The sequence below is a fragment of the Halichoerus grypus genome, chromosome 10 (assembly GCF_964656455.1).
Source record: "Halichoerus grypus chromosome 10, mHalGry1.hap1.1, whole genome shotgun sequence".
In the NCBI taxonomy this organism is placed as follows: Eukaryota; Metazoa; Chordata; class Mammalia; order Carnivora; family Phocidae; genus Halichoerus; species Halichoerus grypus.
The window spans coordinates 118,328,632-118,352,988 of NC_135721.1; the positions used below are offsets into that span (position 1 = coordinate 118,328,632).

General features: G+C 42.4%; 1 protein-coding gene and 1 long non-coding RNA gene across 10 annotated transcripts in view; one reads left to right on the forward strand and one right to left on the reverse strand.

Moving 5' to 3' along the window:
* LOC144379288 (uncharacterized) overlaps positions 1-24,357 on the reverse strand; it is a 1,054,371-nt gene that overhangs the window by 264,440 nt on the left and 765,574 nt on the right. The window lies entirely within an intron of this gene.
* Positions 11,791-24,357, forward strand: part of RALGAPB (Ral GTPase activating protein non-catalytic subunit beta) — an 83,207-nt gene continuing 70,640 nt past the window's right edge. For 6 of the 7 annotated variants that reach the window (XM_078057179.1, XM_078057181.1, XM_036101582.2 and 3 more), the window contains exon 1: positions 11,791-12,048. The gene's annotated coding sequence lies outside the window, so the exon portion shown is untranslated. The remainder of the gene's footprint in view (positions 12,049-24,357) is intronic. The other variant, XM_036101586.2, reaches the window with a different exon arrangement.

Sequence of the window (24,357 nt, forward strand, 5' to 3'; positions counted from 1 at the left end):
TAAAGTACTAAAATGTGTAGCATGCTAGAGAAGGGCTAAGGGAAAAAATAATGAAGCAGGGAAACGAGACAGGAAGTGTGGGGCAAGAAGGGGAGTGGCATCTGAAACTGAGCAGACAGGGAAGGCCTCACCTGGCAGGTGTGATTGGAGTCAAGGGAGGGCCTCTCATCTCTGGGCGTTCATGGCAGCCTTGCTGCCTCCATTACAGTGTAGACGGGGTGGTAGGAAGCTTTCCTCTGGGGTACCAGGCCCAGGGAACTGGGGGGACAGGAGGCCGAAGAAGCCACTGCTATACGCTGTGCCTGATTATGAATGGCTGCTGTGTGGTGAGGGTGGCGGCCCATTCAAGTTGGGACTGGCCAGTCAGACTAGGCTGTGCATGTCTTGAGGGCGGGCTCCGTCTCTGCCAGCTCCGCAGCCCCCTTGCTCACCTCGACCACAGCTCAGTGGATTAGGGAAGCACAGCTACCCGAGGGCAGCCCTACCCGGTGACCTTGGTCTAGGACTAAGAGCAGGTTTTCCTCTTGGGGAGTTGTGATTGGTCGCAGGAACAGAAACAGGAAGAGACAGAGGGATTGAGTCCCTTTAACCACAGGATCTCAAGGTACAGAGCCCTGAGCTCCTGTTGCAGGTGAGGGACCATTTCTAGAACTCTTCTAGGGGGAGGATGATATTTCAATTTCTAAACCACATCTGTGTTCCACATGGCCCGGGGTCCAGTTTTCCCCCAAATTTTTGTGAGGCGTGGCCAAGTGACCAAAGCTCCTGTCTTCCTTTTTTACTAGAGACCTTACATTTACCACCACTGTGTCGTTACTAGAGGGAGCCAAATGAGCCTCTGCCCCTAACAGCCTAAGGGTACAGTGACTGACACATGCCGGGAGCTCAGTCAGCATTCAAGGATGAGGAAGGAGGCCAATGGTGGTCTTGCCAGTGTGCACCAGGAATAGCTCACGGAGGCCTCTCCGTCCCCGGGACTACAACTGCCATGTCACCAGGATACCTAACTACACCTGCCCTGGGAAGCAGCCTAGTGAAATCATTTAGAGCCTGTTGAATCCTCACAGTGTCCCTCAATCGCTGTGGGGCCTGGAGCACGTTCTTTTGCCTCCTTGAACCTCAGTTTCTGACTGTAATTCGACCATCAGCACGTACCCCCCACAGTAAGGATGAAATAAGGTGATGCATGTTCAATGCGTAACAGTACCTGCATCATACTGTGCACTCAATAAACGTCAGCCATTTTTATTGGATGAGCACGTCTAGCTTGTTGATGGTTAACGTGAAGAACAAATATGTCATGATGACAGGCTCATCGGTTAATGTGACACCACAAATACTTTCTTCTTTGCTAATTTGCAGATATCCCAGTAGGACTGGTGTTAATCATCGCCACCGCTGATCAAACTTTGATTAAATGCCACGCACTGTACTAAGTAAGCCCGTAGATATAATTACCTCGTTCAATCTTCACAACAACCCAGTGAGGTAGATTTCATTATCTTCCATTTTATAAATGAGGAAACCAAGGCTCAGAGAAACGAAGGGACCTGTCTTACTTCTAATGAGTGGCTCAGCTGGCTTTCCACTGTCTGGTGTATTAAGTAGTGAAAAATGTTGCAGGCTGATTTCATAAATAGCATGAGCATATCAGGTTGTCAGATGCTTGTTTGTGCTGGAAAACTAGAAATTAGGGTATGTTACTATTCTGTCCCATCTGCTCCACATTGCCTATTTTCCAGTCTTCTAAAATATTCCCCATCTAAATCAACAGCCTTTAAGACTGAACCTGTGAACCTGACATGTACAAAGACAATAGGCATGTTTCAGCCAACACCAAAATATCAACTGTTGTCGATCTTTACTGTTGTTGCTTTTTTTATTAGAGACCTTACATTTACCATCACTCTGCTGTTACTGTAGGAGAACAGAGAGCCAGAAGAATGAAGGTTCACTTGTCTGTTCAAAAAATAGTTATCAGGCACTATGCTAAGAATAGAGATACAGTGATGAAAAAGAAAGTTTCTGCCCTCAAGAGGATCACACACAAGTACTAAGATAGTAAGTTTTTGTTTTGTTTTGTTTTTAAGATTTTATTTATTTATTTGAGAGAGAATGAGAGAGAGAAAGAGCACATGAAAGGGGGGAGGGTCAGAGGGAGAAGCAGACTCTCCGCTGAGCAGGGAGCCCGATGCAGGGACTCAATCCCGGGACTCCGGGATCATGACCTGAGCCGAAGGCAGTCGCTTAACCAACTGAGCCACCCAGGCGCCCTAAGATAGTAAGTTTTATTAATCCACATGTCTTTGAACAGTCACTGTGTGCTGAGTCTTGCTGTAAGCTGGGCATACAGCTCTGACCAAAGCAGAGGAGGGGTCTCATGGAGCTTATAGCCTAGAATAGCACTATCCAATAGAAACACAATGCAACGCACAAAGGTAATTTAAAGTTTTCCTAGTAGCCACTTAAATAAAAAGAGGGTGAACTACATTTTAATAATATATTTTATTTAAGCCAATACATCAGAAAATACTGTCATTTCAGTATATAACCGACATAAAAAATTACTAATGAGATATCTGGCACTTTTTCCCAAGCTAAGTCTTTGAAATCTGGTGTGTATTTTATGCTCATAGCACATCTGGGTTTATATTAAGCACCTTTTGAATGTTCAGTAGCCACATAATGGCTGGCAGTTACCTTACTGGACAGCAAAGATCTAGGTGGTGAGGGGTTCAAGGCTAATTCCATGTAAGAAGAGCGTCCTGAGGCTGCCCCCTCTACTGGAAGGCTGCTGCATTCTGTAGAGTCTTAAAGAAGCTTCTCTTGCGTAGGTCCCCCATTCTCCAGTATCCCTCCTGGGGATCCTACATCCTGGCAGAGTAGGGCCGGGTATACAGTAGCCATGCCTGATGGAGTCCCCGCATCATGTTCCAGGACCTTCTGGAAGCCGGACACCAAGTTCTGTAGTGCTTCTCTAGCGCAAGCTAGAGTTAACCTTGGTGTGCCCCAAGTTAGTACATTTGGTCAGTCACTACTTGTTTATTGAGGGCCTACTAAGTGTCAGCCTCTGCGGTAAGCAATGGGAACACACACCGGTGAACACAAGCCATTGTAAGCTCACAGTCCTGTCATGATAAATGAGTAACCCACAAATGAAGAAATGTAATAAATGCTCTGGAGGACAAATGAAAGGTGCCGTGGGACTAAATGGGAACACCGGAGATCTTGGGCGGGGGGGTCAGAGAAGGTCTCCCTGAGCAAGTAGAATTACCTGGGCAATGGAGGAGTGGTGCACGTTCGTGAGCAGTGTGGGGGACGTAGAGGGAGCTGGAGGGGAGGGCCAGTGTGGAGGGCATGCAGCGCAGAAGGCTGGGGCAGCAGCCTGGAGTGAGTGTGGCAGCCCTGGCTTCGTGCCTCACGCGCCCAGTTCAACCCAGCTGCGCGACTTGGGTGACACGTTTCACCCTCTCTGGGCCTTGGTTACCTCCCTTAAAGGGATGCGGTGAAGACATATGAAAACACCTGCTAAAGCAGATGCCCCAATTCGTTGTTAAAATATTGACCTCCGTTATTATTTATTATAGGTTCTTCTGCACCGTATCAAGAAGATGGCCAAGTTTTGTGTTTGTTTCCTTGTCTTGGGGACATTGGGGTTGAAGGCTCCAAAGTAGTTTTTAGAGAATGGAGACAGACCCTTCACCTTATTGTTTCCCTTACTTTATTTTTACTACAAGATTTGAACAACACAAGCAACAAGCTTGAATTTTAAAAATAAATCTTTTCTAGGGGCGCCTGGGTGGCTCAGTTGGTTAAGCGACTGCCTTCGGCTCAGGTCATGATCCTGGAGTCCCGGGATCGAGCCCCGCATTGAGCTCCCTGCTCAGCGGGGAGCCTGCTTCTCCCTCTGACCCTCCCCCCTCTCATGTACTCTCTCTCTCTCATTCTCGCTCTCTCAAATAAATAAATCTTTAAAAATAAATAAATAAATAAATTTTTTCTATTGGAATAATTTTAGATTTACAGAAAAGTTAAAAACCTAGTACAGAGAGTTCCCATATGCCCTTCACCCAGCTTCCCCTAACAAGCACACGGCTATCATGTAGCTACAGTATATTTGTCAACTAAGAAATTAATATTGGCCCATTACCATTACCTGAACTCCAGACTCAGTTTGGATTTCACCAGCTTTCCCTGTAATGTCCATTTTCTGTGCCAGGATCCAGTCCAGAATACCACATTACATTTCATCAGGGTGTATCCTCCTCATCTCTTCCAATCTGCAACATCTCAAGTCTTTCCTTGTTTTTCCAGACCTTGACAGTTTTGGAGAATGTTAGTATTTTGTAGAATGTCCTTGATGTGCGTTTCTTTGCTGGTTTCTCATGACTAGAATGGGGTTATGGGCTTGGGGAAAGGATTATCACAGAGGTGAAATTCCCTTTCATCACACATCAGGGGCACATGATATCAACATGACTTATTCCTAGTGATATTAACCTTGATCACTTGGCTAAGGGGTGGCTGCCAAACTTCACTGTAAAGTTACAGTTTCTCCTTTTCCAAAGATTATGGTCTTGGAATATAGGCTTGATTTTAATACATATTTTAGAAAACATGTTTAGAAAACATTGCCCAACAGTGAGAGAGTATATATTTTTCTCAAGCACATTTGGAGCATTTCTAAATATTGACCACATTGTATGTTGCAAAGCAAATCTCACATACCAATGCGTCAGTATCATATAGACTACAATATGTGACTACAACATAAAGACATAAAACCAAAACAAACTTCAGAGAATATTGAGACTTAAATTAAATGAAAATACTGTATATCAAAACTTGTGGAATGCAACTAGAACAGTACACAAGGAGTTTATGCCCTCGAATGCTTTTGTTGGGATTTCCCACCAGTAAGGGAGCATGTGACCCATCACACAGGAGACTTACCTGTATTGACCCCTGTAGACAGGAATTCGAGGGTTCAGAAATCCCCAGTGTTTGGTCTTTGGCACTCCTTCCTAACCACGAGGGAATCAGAACACCAGCTTTATTCCCTGGCAGCTTTATTAGGGAGGTCATTAAGGGTCAAGATGGGATTCCTTGAACTCCGTTGGAATGGGCTCATCAAGGGCCACTCCTCACCAGAGAAGGATGTGCTAGGAAAATCTATCCTTTTCTTTCCATTTTCTGTGGCATTGGCTCAGCCAAGCATCCCCAGCATCTCTGCTTCTCAACAGTAAACTACGATGTGAATTGCTCCCATGAATTGTCCAGTGCACGACTATATGTAGATGCTGTGCCTAGCCTCAGTGGAAGAGGGATGCGGATGTGCCCTGGGATAAACCCAGCATATGTCTCTCACTGTATGCAAAAAAACAGATTGAGTGTGAAGTCAGAAACCCACATACAGAGAGAGGCAGAGATGCAGGACAGGAAGTCTGGTGGAATTCCAGTCCCTGGTGTTTGTTGTGTTGCCCCAGTTTGACCCCTGCCCTCCCCCTCATTTGATTTTTTAAGTTATTAAGGTATTCCATGGAGGCTTTGCATGAGGCACTGTGGGCATTTTGCTTACCCAGGCTGACTTTCCCCTGTATGACACTGGACTGCCGAACTAGATTTCCAGTGAACAGGCATCATGTTGAGTTCTCAAAATAAACATGTTGTGATGGCCCTTGCTCACGGCCTTCAGACAACAGTCCATTCTCAGTGGCTTGCCCTTATTTGGTCACAAAATTTATTTTCTGGTCTTAAAAATAAAAGAGCAGGCACACTCCCTCCAAGCAGGAAAGGAGTATATGTAGAATTGGACCTTTTGATGGGAGGGGATGTTCTGGGCACAAGCAGCCACTCCAGTGGGGCCCGGGTTGGCAAGCAAGACTGCCTGGAAAATGGTGCTCTCAAGAGTGGAGGAAGTGAGCTCATGGAAACTCGAGGGGCCTACCGGGGGAAGAGGATACTAGCCAAGGCAGCCCTAGTATGTGCAAGACCTTGAGCAAATGTTTTTTGCATGGCTCCTTTCTATATAAGCAATTTGCTTAAAAATATATATTACAAAATTCATGGGCCCATGTGGAATATAGTGATTCATTGATGGGAATTTAGAATAATGGATAAGGAGGAGGTGCTGGGACTGTATTTATTGTCCTAGCAGGGCACATGAAAATTCTTGGTGGTATCCAGGCACCATCTCTTCCAGTTCAAGTCCAAGAACCATCCCTTCGTGTTTTTTACTATAAAATGTGCCATTATTGCTTAATTTCATATTTCCCACTGCCAAAAAAGATACGCTATTTGGAACCTGTTAGTACTGAAGCAATATAACCTAACTTTGTAGTCTTCTAATACATTTATTTAATGCTTGGTATGTTATTACTCATGATGCTGCATCATCCATGAGTGGTGGTCTCGATATACTGGTTTCCAAGGACCCAGAGATTTTTACTGTGACTCACTGATGAGAACTACAAATACAAATCTTACCCAGAATACGCAGGAAAATGTGAATGATAATTTATTTTCTGGTCATGTTAAATTTACCTTTTGGAGTATTTTTTCATAAACATGGACAACACATCTTCGAATCATGTCTTGAACTCTTCAGGCAATAATCACTGTGTTCCTAAAATGTGATTGCTTTCAATGCTGACCACACTCGCTTTCCACACACCACCACCAGCAGGGAGCACAGGAAAGGGATCTGCGAGAAGAGCAGTCCCATTCATACAAGATACATCCACCCTTGTTCTGTATGGCTTAAGACAATGAGAACACCATGCCATCAGTCCATGATAGGCAAGAAAGTACATCAATGGGAAGAGCACATTGGTATTGCAGAGCAACACTTCAAGTCGTTGGAGGAGATAGGCATAGCAACTCCTGACAAAAGGGGTGAGGTGATCACCCTGAGGGCCAGCTGAGGAAGGGACTGCAGAGTACATGGAGTAAAGGATCCCTGCTGCTCCCCGCCCCCATCACTCTGGCTGCAGTAGGTCAGAGCAGTATCATGGTCTGAACACAGAGGTGCAGACCAACATTTGGGCCCACATCATGCAACTCAAGCTCAAGCATCTGCAGTGGACTGTTGGTAGCTCAGAGTCCTAAACTCACCCTGGTTTCAATGTGAGTGAGTCACCAAAATCAGCATGCCAACACCATTTTGGCAGCCCAACCTCACACAAGCTGGTGAAAGAAACTCTGCTAACAAGAGTGAGTTCCTGGGGTGCCTGGGTGGCTCAGATGGTTAAGCGTCTGCCTTCAGCTCGGGTCATGGTCCCAGGGTCCTGGGATTGAGCCCTGCATCGGGCTTCCTGCTCGGTGGGAAGCCTGCTTCTCCCTCTCCCATTCCCCGTGCTGTGTTCCCTCTCTTGCTGTGCCTCTCTCTATCAAATAAATAAATAAGATCTTAAAAAAAAAAAAGGTGAGTTCCTCACTGGGCTGTCCTCCTGGAACCAGAACTGGCCATGAGACTCCAGAATGATTCCATATAGGTAAGTCCTGGAGCTCTTCAAGGCATCTGGTCAACCTCACACATAAGTGATTGCGGGGGGGGGGGGGGGTGGTGAGACAGAAGGTTGAAGAGCTCTTCAAAGAGAAGAAATAAAGAATGAGACTCACAGGGGATAGACTTGGTCTGGGAGTGCATCACCCTGCCTGGATGGCACTTCTGGCTCTGGCCAGTCTCAACCACTGGAGTAAGGCTTAGAAAACTTCAAGATAGAAATTTCTAGCTAACAGGACCCACGTGGGGCCTGGTCTGGATTGGGGCACCCTACCAAGGTGGCATTGTTGGCCTTGGAGGGGGCGCTTGGAAAAGTTTGAGGAATACCAATCCAAAATGCAGCACTCCTTGAGGCACAGGGTCTGGAGCAGGGGACCTCTTACCTAGGTCTAATGATGGCAGTACCACCAGCCACTGGATATTATTCACTAAGACTTAACAGTAGAGCAAGAAAGTGGGTTAGATGCTAAGCCAATGAATTTTTAATCCACTATCCATCCACCACCCCCACATCTACCCATCCATCCAACAAATGTTTATTGAGTACCTACACTGTGCCAGTATTGTCTTAAGTTCAAGAGAAATAGAAGTGGGTCTTCCCAACCATTATCTACCCCAAACTAGTTCTGTATATTTTGAAAAAGAAGAAAAAAAATTGGCTACAGATGATATACCTCTCATACATCTGTTAATAACTTTTCTTAATTATGGCTCTTGAAAGTGTTTTAATTACTATGAACGCATACAATTTACCCCAAATCTTAGTGGTTTAAAACACTGAAAATATTTATTTTGCTCATGAATCTGCTCTTTGGTCTGAGCTCAACAGGATTACCTTGTCTCTGTTCTGCTTGGTGTCAGGTACGGTGGCGTGAAACCTGGGGACTGGAATCATCTGAAGGCTTCCTCACTCACATATCTGGACATTTAATGTTGCCAGCTGAGACATTAGCTCAGGCTATCAGTGGAAATATCTCCACATGGTCTCTTCATGTGGCCTGGGCTTCCTACCAACATAGTGACTGGGTTCCAAGGATGAGTATTGCAAAAGGGGGTAAGCTAAGTGGAAGCTGTAACCTCTTTATGACCTAGTCCCAGAAGCCACACAGTATTCCTTCTGCCACATTGACCAGAACAGTCATAACCGGACTCAAGGGGAGGGAACATGGATCCCATTTCTCAGTGAGAAGAGTGTTGGTTACATTGTAAGAACTGTGGGAAGGGTTTTGTATATCTATCTATCTATCTATCTATCTATCTATCTATCTATCTGGCCAACTTTGGGGAAAAAAAGTATGCCAGAAAAGGTTAATATAACTCCATTTTTCCTATTTTGAATGCAATGCCTTTTTTTTTTAAGATTTTATTTATTTATTTGACAGAGACACAGCAAGAGAGGGAACACAAGCAGGGGGAGTGGGAGAAGGAGAAGCAGGCTTCCTGCGGAGCAGGGAGCCCGATGTGTGGCTTGATCCCAGGGCCCTGGGATCATGACCTGAGCCAAAGGCAGATGCTTAACGACTGAGCCACCAAGGCGCCCCAGCAATGCCTTTTAATACACAGTATTTAAGTACACAATACAAAGTGATATTCTAACATAACAGTTTCAGAGGAAGACACTCCCCCAATTTATTCTACTCTTCTAGTTAGAAATTATGATGTGTAACATGTTTGAATTGGGCACTGTGTTTGGAGAAACCATAAGGTTTCCCTCTGTACAGCATTTCATGTTTCCTCAGTCTGTTGCACAGTCTGAAACACTTTCCTCACATGTTTCAAAGTGTTATGTTTAGTCTTTTTTTCCCCCACAGGTGTGCGTGTGTGTGTGTAGGTAGGTTATAGCTTTATTCTTATGTTGGTTTAAGTGAAGCCCTCAAAAATTTTTTAAAAATGGTAAAGAAAAAGGTGCAGAAATGTATTACCTTTAAAGAATGACTCTTGGGGCATCTGGTTGGCTCAGTCAGTAGAGCATCTGACTCTTGATCTCAGGCTCGTGAGTTCAAAGCCCCACACTGGGTGTGGAGCCTACTTAAAAAATAAAGAAAGAACGACTCTCTTGCATCTTTTCTCCACCAACCCCCACCAAATATTAAATCTTATCTTCCGACCAGTACAATTGTTCTTACACTTTGCATTTTATGTAAAAGCCATACTCTTTTTTTAAAGCCATACTCTTGACTTAAAATTATTTATTGCTTATATAATTTTTATTTGCATTATTCCATTGATATATTTTTCTATTAAAATATTTCGGTGTCTTGGGTTGGAATTGAACTTTTTTTTTGTTTTCCCATTAAAATTAATGGAAACATATATTCCTTAATTTAACAGCTTTCACTTAAGAGTCAGAATTTTCAGAAATGAATTGAAGTCACTAGGGGGGAACTAGATGCATTTTCGTTCTCTCCCTAAGAGCTTTCAGACAGCTTCCTAGTCCTGTGTCTGTCACTTTTCCAATTCCCACCATCTGTTGCTCTTTCATTCTGTCACCTTCAATATCAGCCCTTACCTGTCTGATATATCACAGATATTCAATATTATGTTAGAAATGAGTCTGGTTGAAAGTAACATATAACTCAACAAACTCTGGTCTAAAGATTTTCCCCGTCTCATAAAACAGGAAGGCAGTCCAGGGTTTGTGCAGCTGCTTCAATATGTCCTAAAGAACCAGGCTTCTGGGGCGCCTGGGTGGCTCAGTCCTTAAGTGTCTGCCTTCAGCTCAGGTCATGATCCCAGGGTCCTGGGATCGAGCCCCGCATCAGGCTACTTGCTCTGCGGGAAGCCTGCTTCTCCCTCTCCTACTCCCCCTGCTTGTGTTCCTGCTCTCACTATCTCTCTGTCAAATAAATAAATAAAATCTTAAAAAAAAAAAAAAAAAAGAACCAGGCTTCTTTTGTCTTTCTGTTCCACCTTCCTTAGCACAGTCCTCCTCATGGTCTCAAGATGACTGCAGCACCTCCAGGTGCTGTGCCTGAATTCCATGAGTGAAGTAAGGGAAAGGTGAAGGTCACCAACGTCTCCAAAGACTTCCTTTTTATTCTGGAAGGGAAGATCTCCCTTTGGACTTCGTCTGCATCCCACTGGCCAGAAACTTCGTTTTGTTACCACTCCTAGCTGTAACGGAGGTTGGGAATGGTATGCTTTGCTTTCCAGTCTCTGTAATTCTGAAAGGCAAGGGATAAGTGGTTGGAATAGATACTGAGTGATCCTCTTACAGTGTCTGTCACACTGTGTTTAATTGAAATGCATTGCTTTGATCCACAAAGTGTCCTGGATATAGCCCCATTCCTGTCCTAGAACATTCTTACTCCTTGTTCCTCTTTCCTCTAACAACTTTCCTGGGGTAGAGCTTGGGGGGGGGGGGCGCTGGCAAGGTCTTGAGGAAACACTCTTCTCTTTCATCCTTCTTATGAGAGTATCAGTTTGTGGTCTCTTCTAACCGAAGGTAAGGAGGAGTCAGCATTTTCTCTGCTCTCTTCAGCCCTTTTCAGACAACCATGCCTTCAGCACTACTCAACACCCTGATCCCGTCTTCTCTAAATATCAAGGACAGTCTCAAAGCCGTGGCTTCCCTCTTCTTCTCTCAGCCCAAGTTTCCCCGTTTACACTCCCAAGGCACTTGAGCTGTACCTACTTAAGGGTATTTATTATTTTCTTCGTTGAGGCTGAAACCAAATTATTGAAAGTGGTAATGTTTACATAATCTATGGTGCATCATAGGTGCTCAAACCGTTATCTCCTGCTATCATTATCACTATTTATGTCTTCTCGCCTATGTCAGACTCAGCTCCTTAACCAGAGGCTCTGATGTCTGATTCATCTTTGTAGTCTGCTCCTGGCCTGGAATTGAGTATTTCTTACAGTTAATGCTATGCCCAGGTAATAAGGGAGCAGCGGGAAAAGGGCAACATTTCAAAGAAAGGGTGATGTAATGGTGGGATGTGAGAAACTTCTAGAACCTGGGTAGGAGCCAGAATCTTGCAGAGAAGCCCTTTACTCCGTCCGCACAGAAAACACGGAACTCTGGACTGATTCACAGGGATGCAGGTGGAGCACCCCTCGGCAGTATTGAGACGAGGTAGGTGCAGCCGTCACTTCACTCCTCCCACTCCACTTGATCCGGAAAGGAAGGAGGGAATATGCCCCGCGCGGCGATCTGGGATAGCTGCGCACGCGCAGCTTCCGGCGCCGTGTCTCGGGAATTATTTGACGCCGCGGCTTCGGACCCGCAGAAGTCTCTGATCAGGCGCGCCGCGCAGGCGCGGTGGTCCACTCGGTTCGGGGAGTTATTTGACGCTGCCGCCCCTGGCAGTCGGAAATTGCCAGAGCAGAGCTCAGCCGGCCGGCCTGACTGGCCTTCGTCGTCCCCCGGGCGCCCTCGGAGAGTCGCTGACGGGTGGACAGACCGACCGCCTGAGGACAGCCGGCCTGGGCAGCAAAAGAGCCGGCACTATGGCGCGGGTGGCGTGAGGCGGAAGGCCGAGCGCGGCCGGCGGCGGCGGCGGCGCCCGCCCCAGCGATGCGGGCCCCGCCCGTCGCCTCAGGTAACCGGACGGCCCTCCCCGTCGCGGCCGGACCCTCCCCTTCCCTCCCCTCCGGGCGGTCCCGGAACGGCCAAATCTGTCTCTCGGGCCCGAGTGCCCCAAGGGCCCTGCCTTCGGAAGCACGTCTCTGCCTTTCTCGGGGGACCCCCGGGGTCCGGTGGAGCCTGGCCCTGACGGGGCTGGGGGGGTGGCGGGAGTCGGCGGCTTCTATCGGGTCTATTCCGACCGGGTCTAGCCCTTGGGAGCTGCCCGGGCCGGGCGATGCGCTCTCCTGGCAACCTGGGGGAGGGGGCGGGTCTGGAGCGGAGCTAGACAACTCCGGCGAGGAATTTGGTCCAGCAGAAGGGTTGCTTGAGTTGCTGCCGTCCAGTGGGGACGATGCTGCCCATTGCACAGTGACAGTCGGGTGAGGAAGAGTTAATAACGAGAATAAACAGCAGACCCTTGTTAAGCGCTCACTACACGCCAGGCATTGTGCCAGGCCATTACGTTCACCACATCTAACTTCACAACAAGCCTGTAAGGTAGGATGGTTATCCCCATTTTACTGACGATGCAACTGAGGCTCTGAATGGTTTGGTGACTTACTTGCCCAAGGTCACATAGCTGGTAATTTGGACCCAGGCAGCCTGACTCCAGGTCAGTGGCTGTCCAACTTTGCTGCATGTTAAAGTCACTTGGAGCCGCTTTTAAAGATTCCTGAAGCTTAGGCAGCAGACCCAGACCGATTAAATCAGAATGTTTGGGGGAAGCGGGGGAGTCAGACGTCAGTATTTTTTAAGGCGCCCCATGTGATTCCAGTGTGTAGCAAACTTTGGGAACTGCTGGGGTGGGCAGTCCTGTATCTCAGAAGACGTTTCAGTGAGTCTGCAGTTTAAGTGTGTAGGAGAATCATCTGGGAGTTTGTTAAAAATTCAAGTTCCACTTGCAAAGATCATATCTTTAGGCCCAGTGACTACCCCACTTTGAAAGCCACTTGGAGATGGAAAGTAACTCTCTCTGCAGGATTTCTGAGTTGCTGTACCTTTACAGTGTATGCATCTCATGTAAAACTGTTAGTTTCCAGTTTTCCTGGATATACAGTACTCACGGGTCTAGCGTCTTTAACTTCTGGGTCATCTTTGCATATGCTGTTCTTCTGCCTAGGCTATCCTCCATGCTTTGTCCCCACTCCACCCAAACGCATACACTTCTGCGCTCTCTGATACATGTGCACAGAGCTTTTTCTTCCGGTCTCTGCCTGCCTAACTCCCAACATGCCTTTCGGGATGCCTATGTCTGTGACACTCAACCACCTTGGGTTGTTCTTATATGCTCTTTAGCATCATCATAATGGAATTTACCAATTCTTTATCTATGTCCAGTAGAAGAGACAGAAATGCAACACATTTCTGTCTCTTCTACTGGATTATGAGCAACTTGAACTATTTTTTTGATCTCTGTTCCGCCCAGTGTTTTGATATAGACTTACACAGCTTTTACTGATTGGCATGTTTGAGTCTCTTCTATGTCATAGACTTAATGCTGTAAACAGATTCTTCTCTATTTCCATTTTTGCAAAAGGTGTTTGGTAGTTCTTAGCCTATAGAGTTTTGTTCTTTTTGCTTAGAAACACTCTAGTTAGGTTCATTAATTTATCCATCCAGCAGTTGGACAAACACATTGAGTTCTCACACTGGCAAGGCACTATGTAGGATGATATGTAATCAACACTGGTTGATTTTTCTTAAAATCGGATTTTATCATAATCAGATATGATCAGTTCTGCAGTGGAGACCTTTAATTGTCCTTAGGCCTTTGCATATGTTCCCTACCTCGTTGTCCAAAATAGTGTTTAGTTGTCATTTACTAAATGTTATTGCCTTGTTGGTACTTGATAAATGCTAGTAGATGGAATTGGCTATTAGTAGTAGTTCATCCTGTTCATTAGGAGAGATGACATAAGTAGTACTTATGTCGGAACAGACCCGACAGAAGATTAAAACCTTGATGTCAGAGGATTTGACAAACTTAGTATATATTTATTGTAAAATGCCCAAACTGCTATTGCCCAACATATTTACAGATTTTAAAGAAAGGCAGGCCAGTAATTCAGATTGTATTTGTTCTTGGCTGGTCATCAAACCATGTAAAGTTTATAAAAGGGAATGAGTGAATATGTGTGTGAAGGTCATTATGAAGAGGTTTTTGGACAATAGATTTTTTTAGAGCAGTTAAATATGGTGAAGTATGTGGACTAAATAAAAATATATACATTTTATAAAAGACATTCTTTACAGGCTAAGGATTGTTATAGAAAGATTCTCTTGGTTCTGTTTTGGACTGTTTTGTCAATTTTTAGGCTAAGGCTAATAGAGAAACCTATGGGACAATTCTTGTTAAATTCAGATACTCAAGAAACTTGCCCTTGTTTCTCTCTGATCAGATATGGACAGAGTATCCAGTTCTGGCCTTGGCACATGGAAGAAACTCAATCTTTAAGCCTGATGTTTTACTCTGTAGTTGATATCCAAAGTAAAGGTGAAATATTTCACATGTTCATTAAAGACCAAAAGTGGCTCCAATCAAGAGAGCCTGAGACTTAGAAATGGATTCTGTTTAATTTGAGATATTCATCATTGTTAGCAGATGTGTTTTCTGACATGTGTAAAGACCGTTTGGATAGAATACATGATTTCTTTTGGTACAAGATGATTAAAGTTTTAAAATTAAAGTACCTGGAGTTTAATTCTAAGTGTTTAGAGGTGAAGAAAGACTACCCAAGACTACATGGTTGAGTTCTAGCACATCAAGGGCTAGAAAGCAGGTTCCTTCCTCTGCACGCAGTATTTCCTTCCACCTCCATGCCCCACGTGAGAGGATGTCTTGTTTGTTGTTATTTTGTGTTTGTGTGTGTGTGTGTGTGTGTGTGTGTGTATGTGTGTGTGTTTTGGGGTTGGGGAAATGACAGAGTAGTCTGCTATGTTTGAGATACTCAATTAGATGTATAGTGAATGCTTGGTGTGTGACATGTACTTTATATACTGAGGATACCAAGATAAATAAGACACAGCCTCTGTCCTCAAGGAGTCTATAGTCTAGTTAGAGTTGTAATAAAAATAGAAGTATAGTATCTAAGGCAGCTCTGCTGGGTAGAATTTTCTGCAGTGATGGAGCTACTCTGTATCTGCGCTGTCCAATATGGTAGCCCCTAGCCACAAGTGAGTACTGTGCACTGGAAAGGTGACTAGTGTAAATGAGGAACTGAATTTCTAATTTAAATGTAAGTAGTTACATGTGGATATGGCTACTGTATTGGACAGAGCAGGCATAAAAGGCATAAAAGATGAGAAGTGTGGTGGTGCTGGTGGGGGGCAGGCAGGGTATTCATAGTATTCATGCTTTTTTTTTTTTTTTTTTTAAACAGACTAGCAGAAACTACCTATTTACCCTTTTAGGGAGGAATGTCTTTCTTTCTTGTGATTCAGGTGTTTGATAGGATCCCCAACAGAATCTGGTGTATAGGTGAATACATTCCTTTCTGATGAAACTTGATTGATACTTGCCTTGTAGGGTCAATGGGACTACAACAGAAATGTGAACTATAATCCTTTTGTCTTTATTCGTCATAAAGTTATATGGGTGACCTTGAGAGCAATGTGTGCTTTAAAATCCAGCATGGTTCATTTATTTACTCAGTGTTTTGGCACCCTGTGTCCTATTTTTCCTAAGAGAAACAAGGCATGCCTGATAATGTTTACCTTGCCTTTGTACATCTTAAAATATGTTGACTTAATGTCACTTTATTTGATCCTTCCCCTGAGTTACTTTAGGTAGGTACTGCAGGTGTTCTCCCTGTTTTGCAGATGAGGGAACGATGACAAAGAAATGCCAAGTGACTTGTCCAAGGTCATAATGATGAGGTATGGAGTCAGAACAAAAGGGAAGAGCACTGGACTTTGGAGCAAAAGGTGGAGTTTCTTGTCCCAGCTCTACTGTCACTTGATGTGACTCTGAGCAAGTTACAGCCTTTTTTGTTTCCTCACCTAGTGTGTCCAGTACCTCTGTCTTACTGAACTTTTTAGGCTTGTTATTGGAATAAAATGAAATAACATGTGAAAGCTCTTTGAAAATGATCAGTTTTACAAAGGTACATTGTTATCAGGCAATGTTTTTCTCTTGTTTGATGCTGACTTCAGAACTCACCATGTCAGTTAATCATGTTGAATACTGCAGTACTCTGGTGTTGTCATAGATTTGTCTTCCTCACTATGAAACCTTCCCTTGGGCAGCCATCGTGTCCTGTTTATATCTGTGTACCTATACCTAGGACAATACCTGATACAAAGCAGGTGTGTAATAAATTTGTTTGTTTCATGAAATAACTGATGTCTGGATTTACTTTATGAAGTTTTAAAAAAATTTTTCTCTGTAATTAGACTTGAAGCTTCTTGGGAACAGGGATTTTATTTATTCACTGTTATTATTCCCTATAAATATTGATTGAGTCAGTTGATGTAATTAATGTCTGGCTGTGGTCTCAGTGCATCTACCGCTACCACCGTATCGATCATTTTGGTAATCTGTCAATTAGACCAAACCTTCACGTTACTCTGCAGTAGTGCCTACAAACCATAAGCTGTTACCAGCACACAGTCACCTGATGATAGAAACCTCCAGGGAGATTACCTAGAAAATGGACACATAGAGTTGGGAAGAAATTAAGTGATCTGCAGGGGAGCATTGTCATCATCTTCTCCTTCCTCCTGTCATATTTACTTCTGGAGACTTCTCTGCTAGTAGCTCAGGGTGCTAGCTGACTGAGCCTATCTGGGGAGGATCCTTAACTTAGCAATCAGAGCCCTTAATTATCTAACTTCAGTTATGTCTTCTTTTCTCACTGCAGTGCCCGGGCCTCCCTGCCTCGTCCCCATCCTTCCCTCCCTCCCCCTCCTCAGTATATTAGCTACACTGGAGTTTACTTTTCTATTGTCCCTTCAGCCTGTCTTGGACACTTAGACGAAATTCTAGTTTCTGTTGTATCATTTCTATGATAAAGTTAATATTCTCTCATTCTCTGCCCCAGTTTTTACTGAATTAATTATAAATCTCCAATCCTAGCATTCATACTCTTTCAAAATTGGTTACCATTTATCTTTGAAATCTTATCCCTTCTACATACAGCTTTTTTTTCTGCCACTCTAGGTTTTTAGTTTCTGGTGCTATTTGTTGCTACTTGAAGCAAGCGCCCTTCCTCGTATATTTTTCTTTTCTACCCGCCTCTTTTTACTCTCACTCTTATTCAGTTAATTTTCTTATCTCTGTTAAAATCGTAACCTTCCTTCAATACCCCATTCATTCTTCCCTGATCTTATCCTGTTGTTTTCCAGCTCAGCCCTTCTTTCAGTCAAAAGTAATCTTTTGTCCTCTGAACTTCCACAATGTCTTTCGGATAGCTTACCATAATATGTTTAGTTAATATCCATCATCTCCTATAGATACAATAAAAAGAAAAAAATATTTTCCTAGTGATGAGAACTCTTAAGATCTGCTCTCCTAACAGCTTTCCTGTATGTCCTATAGCAGTGTTAACTTTAGTCATCATGTTGTACATTATATCCCTAGTGTTTATTTATCTTGTAACTGGAAGTTTGTACCTTTTGACAACCTTCCTCCAATTTCCCCTCCCCAAAGCCCCCATTACTGGTAACCACAAGTCTGATTTCTTTTTCTAATTTTGGTGGGGTTTTTTTGTTTGTATGTTTTTAAGATGCCACATATAAGTGAGATCATACAGTATTTGTCTTTCTCTGTCTAGTTTCACATAGCATAATGCCTTCACGGTCCATCCATGTTGTTGAAATGGTAGAATTTTCTTGTTTCTTTATGGCTAAGTAATATTCCATTATACACACACACACCCCCCCCACAACTTCTTTATCCATTCATCCATCAGTGGACACTTAGGTTGTTTCCATGTATTAACGTTGCTATGAACATGGGGGTGCAGATATCTTTTTGAATTAGCATTTTCATTTCCTTTGGATATATTCCCAGAAATGGAATTGCTGGATCATATGCTAGTTCTTTTTTAATTTTTTGAGGAAACTTCATACCTTTTTCTATAGTGGCTGTACCAGTTTACAATCCCACCAACAGTGTACAAGGGTCCCCTTTTCTCCACATCCATGCCAGCATTTATTGTATCTTTTTGACGATGGCCATTTTAACAGGCATGAGGTAATATCTCATTTTGGTTTCAATTTGCATTTCCCTAATGACTAATGATGTTGAGCACCTTTTCATGTACCTGTTGTCCATTCATATATGTTCTTTGGAAAAATGTCTATTCAGATCCTTTGCCCATTTTTAATTGGATTATTTGGGGGTTTTTTGCTATTGAGTTGTATGAGTTCTTTGTGTGTTTTGGTTATTAACCCCTTATCAGATACATGGTTTGCAAGTATTTTTTCCCATTCAGTAGGTTGTCTTTTCACTTTGTTGATGGTTTCTTTTGCTGTGCAAAACCTTCTCAGTTTGATGTGGTTCCATTTATTTTTCATTTTGTTGCTTGTGCTTTAGGTATGATTTCCAAAAAATCCATTACCAAGACCCATGTCAAGGAGCCTTTTTCCTATGTTTTCTTCTAGGAGTTTCATGTCTTACAATTAAGTCTAATCCATTTTGAGTTAATTTTTGTGAATGGTGTAAGATAGGGGTTGTTTCATTTTTTTTTACATGTGAATATCCAATTTTCCTAGCACCATTTATTGAAGAGACTTTCTTTTCTTGTATATTTGACATTTTGAAATAAGGGCTACAGAAGTGTGTATGTAGTTCTTGTGATTGTGTTCCCGATAGCAGTGTGTGCTCTCAGCAGCTCAGATACCACCAGTGGCATGGCCTTCGGTGATGTGATTTTTGTGAAATGGTCAACAATTTTTTTTTTTTTTAACAATTCTTGGTATGGTAAGGTTCTAAACATAAAAGGTCCAGTCTTTTCGCAGTTTACACAATTGCATTACTGGAAAATTCAGTGTATATTAAAATAGCACAAAATATTTTTTATTTTTGTATAAAATGGAGTTACATTTCTAGGTTTAGACAGTTAAGGACAGAATGATTTTCTGGCAGACATTTGATAGTCATGTGAAAAGTAGCATAATTGTTCCTGGTGCAGGACTGTCTCCTGCATTGCAGGATGTCTAGATTTCCTGCCTCTGCCCATAAATACCAATAGCACACCCCAATCATTGTGTTAACCAGAAGTGCACTTAATATTTCTAAAATGCCCTCTAGGCGGCAGTTCTTTTGTATTGAAAACCATTGACTTAAATTCTTGAGTGTGTCTTGTTGGCCTTATCTCCTAATCAGAATTGAGTTTTATCACTTGTTTTGCTAGTTTAATAGGTACAAAACAATATCTTTGTTGCTTTGCTTTGTTTTTTTAATTCATGTTTGTTTCCAATGTTATTTTCTCTTCATTGTTTTATTTAATTTGCCTGTAATTATAACACATCTTTGTCTTAATACTTTTTGTCTGTGTATTTTGTTAAAATTCAGCATGTTTTTTTCTGTTACATACATTTTAATAGTTAAGTTAAACTTTTTCACTGTATCTTTTCTATACCTTTCTCCTTTACACGTTTCATTTTCTTACATTTAATTATTTAAAAATACATTTAAAGAATTAAAATTTCTTACATTTAAGTTTTTAAGAATTTAAGAGCTATTAAACCTGTTTTGATTGGTCTTTCACAGTATTGTTGTTGTTGTTTTTAAAGAATAATACTCCTGTCTTTTTCAGAATTGGGAGGGATAGCAACTGTTTCTTAAAAATGCTTATTCCCAGGTCCCAATGTAGACCTATACAGAATTTCAGTTTCTAGTGATAGGGCCTGGAGATATGCAGCAGCACCATCACCACCCCTGCCCCGCCCCTCCATGATTCTTATGGGTGCAATGGAGTTTGAAAGCTAACTTTTCTTTTTTTATTTTTATTTGAAACAGTTTTTATCCTCCAATAGTGTGTTGTCTGGAATGCATGCTAAATATTAATTAAATATTCTTTAGATATTTGGAAACCATCTGACTACTTTTTAAAAAACTAATAGTATAGGGGCACCTGGGTGGCTCAGTTGGTTGAGCATCTGCCTTTGGCTCAGGTCATGATCTGGGAGTCCTGGAATCAAGCCCTGCGTTGGGCTCCCTGCTCATTGGGGAGTCTGCTTCTCCCTCTGATCCTCCCCCTTCTTGGGCTCTCTCTCTCACTCTTTCTCTCAAATAAATAAATAAAATCTTAAAAAAAATAAAAAAAAATTAATAGCATAAAACAAATGGACATGTTCCAATTTTATTTGTGTGTGGCATGCAAAATTTGGACATCTCAGTGGAATAAAGGGAACTTTCTAATGTCTTCCTGTTTCCCACTGGTAAACCTTAACATTCTGAAACATTTATTTACTATCTACTGCATGCTAGGAATTACTCAAAGATTTAGGAAGTGAGGTTTCCATTCAGAAAAGGTTGATACCCTTATGGCGAAGATATCTTTACACGGCTAACAAATAAGTTAATGTGAAGCTTGATATGACCAGCCTGAAATACGCACATGGAGGAGGGGTGATTTGAGGAGTGTAGAAAGCCTTACCAAAGGGAGGACATTTGTGCTGTTCCTTGAAGGAGTAGTACTTCATAAAGTGGATCAAGGTGGGGTGTGGCAGTGCAATCAGTGGGAGTAGCTCGAGCAGTGATATAGGGTATGAAAAACCTTGTGGGGTTTGAGTGATCTGTCAGTAGTCCTTTTGGCCATAACTGCGGGGAAGGGTACGCGTGTTGGAAAGTGTCAGTAGAAGATGAGGCTGGGAAGGTGGAATAATCAATCTCAATTAGATTCCTAGCAAGGTTTTGTTTATTTTTTTAATTGTATAAAATCATCTTAAATTTTATATAGAAGAATACATATATAATAATTTGCTCTGAGAACAGCCAATGAAGTTTTGAAAAAGAATAGGGGAGGTGGAGGGGGCTTCCTTTTCAGATCTTAAAACATTGTATAAAGCCACTGAATTTAAATCATTATGGCATTGGTATGGGAATAGATAAATAGTTGAATGGAACAGATTCATAAGTAGATTCCTTTATAAATGAGGATTTAGTATATGACAAATTGGTGTTTCAGTTTGGTGGGAAAGGATGTATTTTTAATAGACGATGATGGCACAATTGACTGTACATCTACAAGAAAATAAATTGCACCTTTCCTACACCACTTACAGAGAAGTGAATTCCAGATGAATATAAAACTTAAGTGTGAAGAAATAAGCAGTTGTTTTGCAGGAAATCTGGGAGACTACATAAACACTTTAGGGTTACATTTTCACACTTTTGGACCTAGTCCCATAATAAATGTATTTTACACTGTGACCCAGAAATATGCATTTATGAAAAGTGAAACAAGTTTCACAGAATATTGCTTACCTTTACTATGTGTGATGCCTTTATTGTATATCTTATTCCATGTAATTAAAAACAAAAGTGGTACCCATTACATTTATTTCATGACCCACAGTTTGAAAAACACTGATAGAGGAGATGAGAGGCAGAAACCACCTAAGCCAGACTCAAGCTGCAAAATGTAAATATGTGACTAGAACAATGAAATTTCACTTCATACCTATCAAACTGGCAAAGAAAGAAAGAAAAAAGCAAGCAATTCCTGGCAGGAGAAGGGGAGTGAGAGGAGGGAAAGGCTCTCATCCATTCCTAATGTAGATGGAAGTTGTTACAGCTTTTTTTGGGAAGCAATCTGGCAAGACCTATTAACAATAAAAGCAAATGCCCTTTGATCCAATAGTTTCATTCTTGGGAACTTGTTCCATAGAAATTAAAAGGCCAGTGTTTATATGAACAAACATGTTTATTGCATCATTTCCTGGTGACAAAAAAATGGGAACTGAAGTAAATACACATCATTAGGAGACTGGTTGAATAAGTTATACCACACCCATGCCATGGAATGTTACACAGTCATTAAAAAGAATCTATTATTAGTTGGAAGGATGTTCATGAGGCATTGTTGAATGGAAAAAAAAACAACAGAGAAAAGTATACAATGCCTATCTATGCAAGTATGTATATTATTTTAACATGATTGAGTTAGGGTAGAGAAACACAAGAGGAAATGTTAGGTTGTCAACATGGATTATCTATCTAGGGAAGTGAATTATTTGGACAGGACATGAAGCCAAATAAAATGAAAAAGGTAAAAAAAAAACTACACTAAAACAAAACAAAAGTCCCTGCGGTATAATATTCTTGTGCATTTACATAAGAGACTATGTATGGTGTGTATATGTATATTATACTGTGTATGCACTGTATGTATGTGTATGCATATATGTTGACTAGAAGAGGTGAGAAAAAAATGTGTGGCGTGGGAATATAAATTGTCACCTGATGGGGATGGCTCCCTCTCAGAACTTTCCCTTTTTCCCCTTCCATTATTTTGGGAGGGCTGGGGAGGGCACCAGAATATCCTTGGGGAAATTCCTTGTAAACCCAAGGAAACTGAGGCAATCTTAATAGTCGAATCCACCCTTCCTTCACATTGTAGGTACCTTGTTAGATGCTGGCCCATCTCTCTTGCCTTCCCATTTTCAGGGCCTTTTTGTCCAGAGGAGGACATCAGATCTCATAGGGTACCGAAAGGTACCAGGGCCCAGAGTCCCTCAGATTCCCAAAGAGGATGAGAAGTTTGAGCAGGGTTGGGGGTGGGAGGTATGCAAGAGGGGAAGAGAAGGTGGTGGGTTCCTCTGTATGGAAATGTGAAAGAAATGTAGTTTGGGACCAGTCTGCGAATGACTTTGACTTTCGTGCTGAGGAGTTTCATTGTCATTCTGCAGGCCTATAATTCTCAAATGCCATATCCTCTTGAAAAATACTGATACTTGTTGAGTTGGAATGAGGTTTTTTAAAGATAAAATTGAACAGTGCTAGTCTTTCCCGATGTGAAGAAAAATTAGCTTAAGGGATAGAACTTTTTAAAGATTAAGTGTACCCATGTATTTTGCTTAAACTCTGCTGGCTGGGCATACAGATTTCAGAACAAGTAGAAGTTGGAAGTTAACAGAAATTAATTGGAAAGAGCTCACCATCCTTGATTCTCTTCATGAGCATGGTGTTTATGATTGTAACATTTACATTGTATTCATACAGATATGTTTTCTGTGGCTGAAGGTTTTTCATTTGTATGGTAGACATAGATCATTTCATGGAGAATATACAGCACAGGGTGAAGCAGTACATGCATGGAGAATGTATAGGATAGGGAGAAGGTAGTACATGCCATGGTTCAGAGAATGGTCCCTGGAACCCCACAGATATGGATTCAAACCCAGCTCCACCATGTTAGAGCTCTGAAGCCTCAGGTAAGTAGCAAACCTCTCTGTCTCAGCTTTTTCATCTGTGGAATAGAGATAAAGTTCATTAACATTCATTCAAGACTTATTTATCTTTAGGCGGGGAGAGAGAGAGCGAGAGCGTGCATGCATACACACACACACAAGTGGGGGGAGGGGCAGAGGGAAAAGGTGGGAGAGAATCCCAAGCTGACTCCCTGCTGAGCGTGGAGCCTGATGTGGGGCTGGATCCCACGACCTGAGCTGAAACCAAAAGTCGGGACGCTCAGCCTACTGAGCCATCCAGGCACTCCTATTCATTGAGTTGTTTTGATGATTGCATGAGTAGCATGTAGTAAATGCTCAGTGAGTGGAGCTCTTAATATATTTTCTGAAGAACACCGTGACTTCCAGTCTACACTGTTATTAGAAATTTGTGTGTCACTGCTGCAGGGAATGAAATAGTCTCAAAGAATTTTATGTCTGATTTGAGGACATTGGCGGGAAATTGCAGGGGTATGTTTCTAGCATGTAATAGGTACTTGGAAATTGTTGACTGAAAAATCTGGATCTTGGAGTAAACTCTTTCCTTTGTCTTCCTTTCCTACTTAGGGCGCTTCATTCTGCTATCTTTTTCTATCCTGGAACATTGAATGAGGAGGGCTCCCTTTTGTTATGAGTACCAAATCAGATAATTTTATCCCCCTGCACAGTGGCGTCTGTCCCAGTTCCATTCCAGGGCTTCTGCGGCTCTTTTGGGGAGGTGCTCAGACAGCTGCTTCCCAGGATCTGCCTTCCTACCTGATCTTGCCATGAGGTTGTTTTAGGACATTCTCAAAACATTTAGATGTATTTTTTTCTCAGTCTACTTGGCAGTGTGTTCGTAGCTGCTTTATCTTACCGTGTAGGGTAAATCTGTGTTTTACTTATT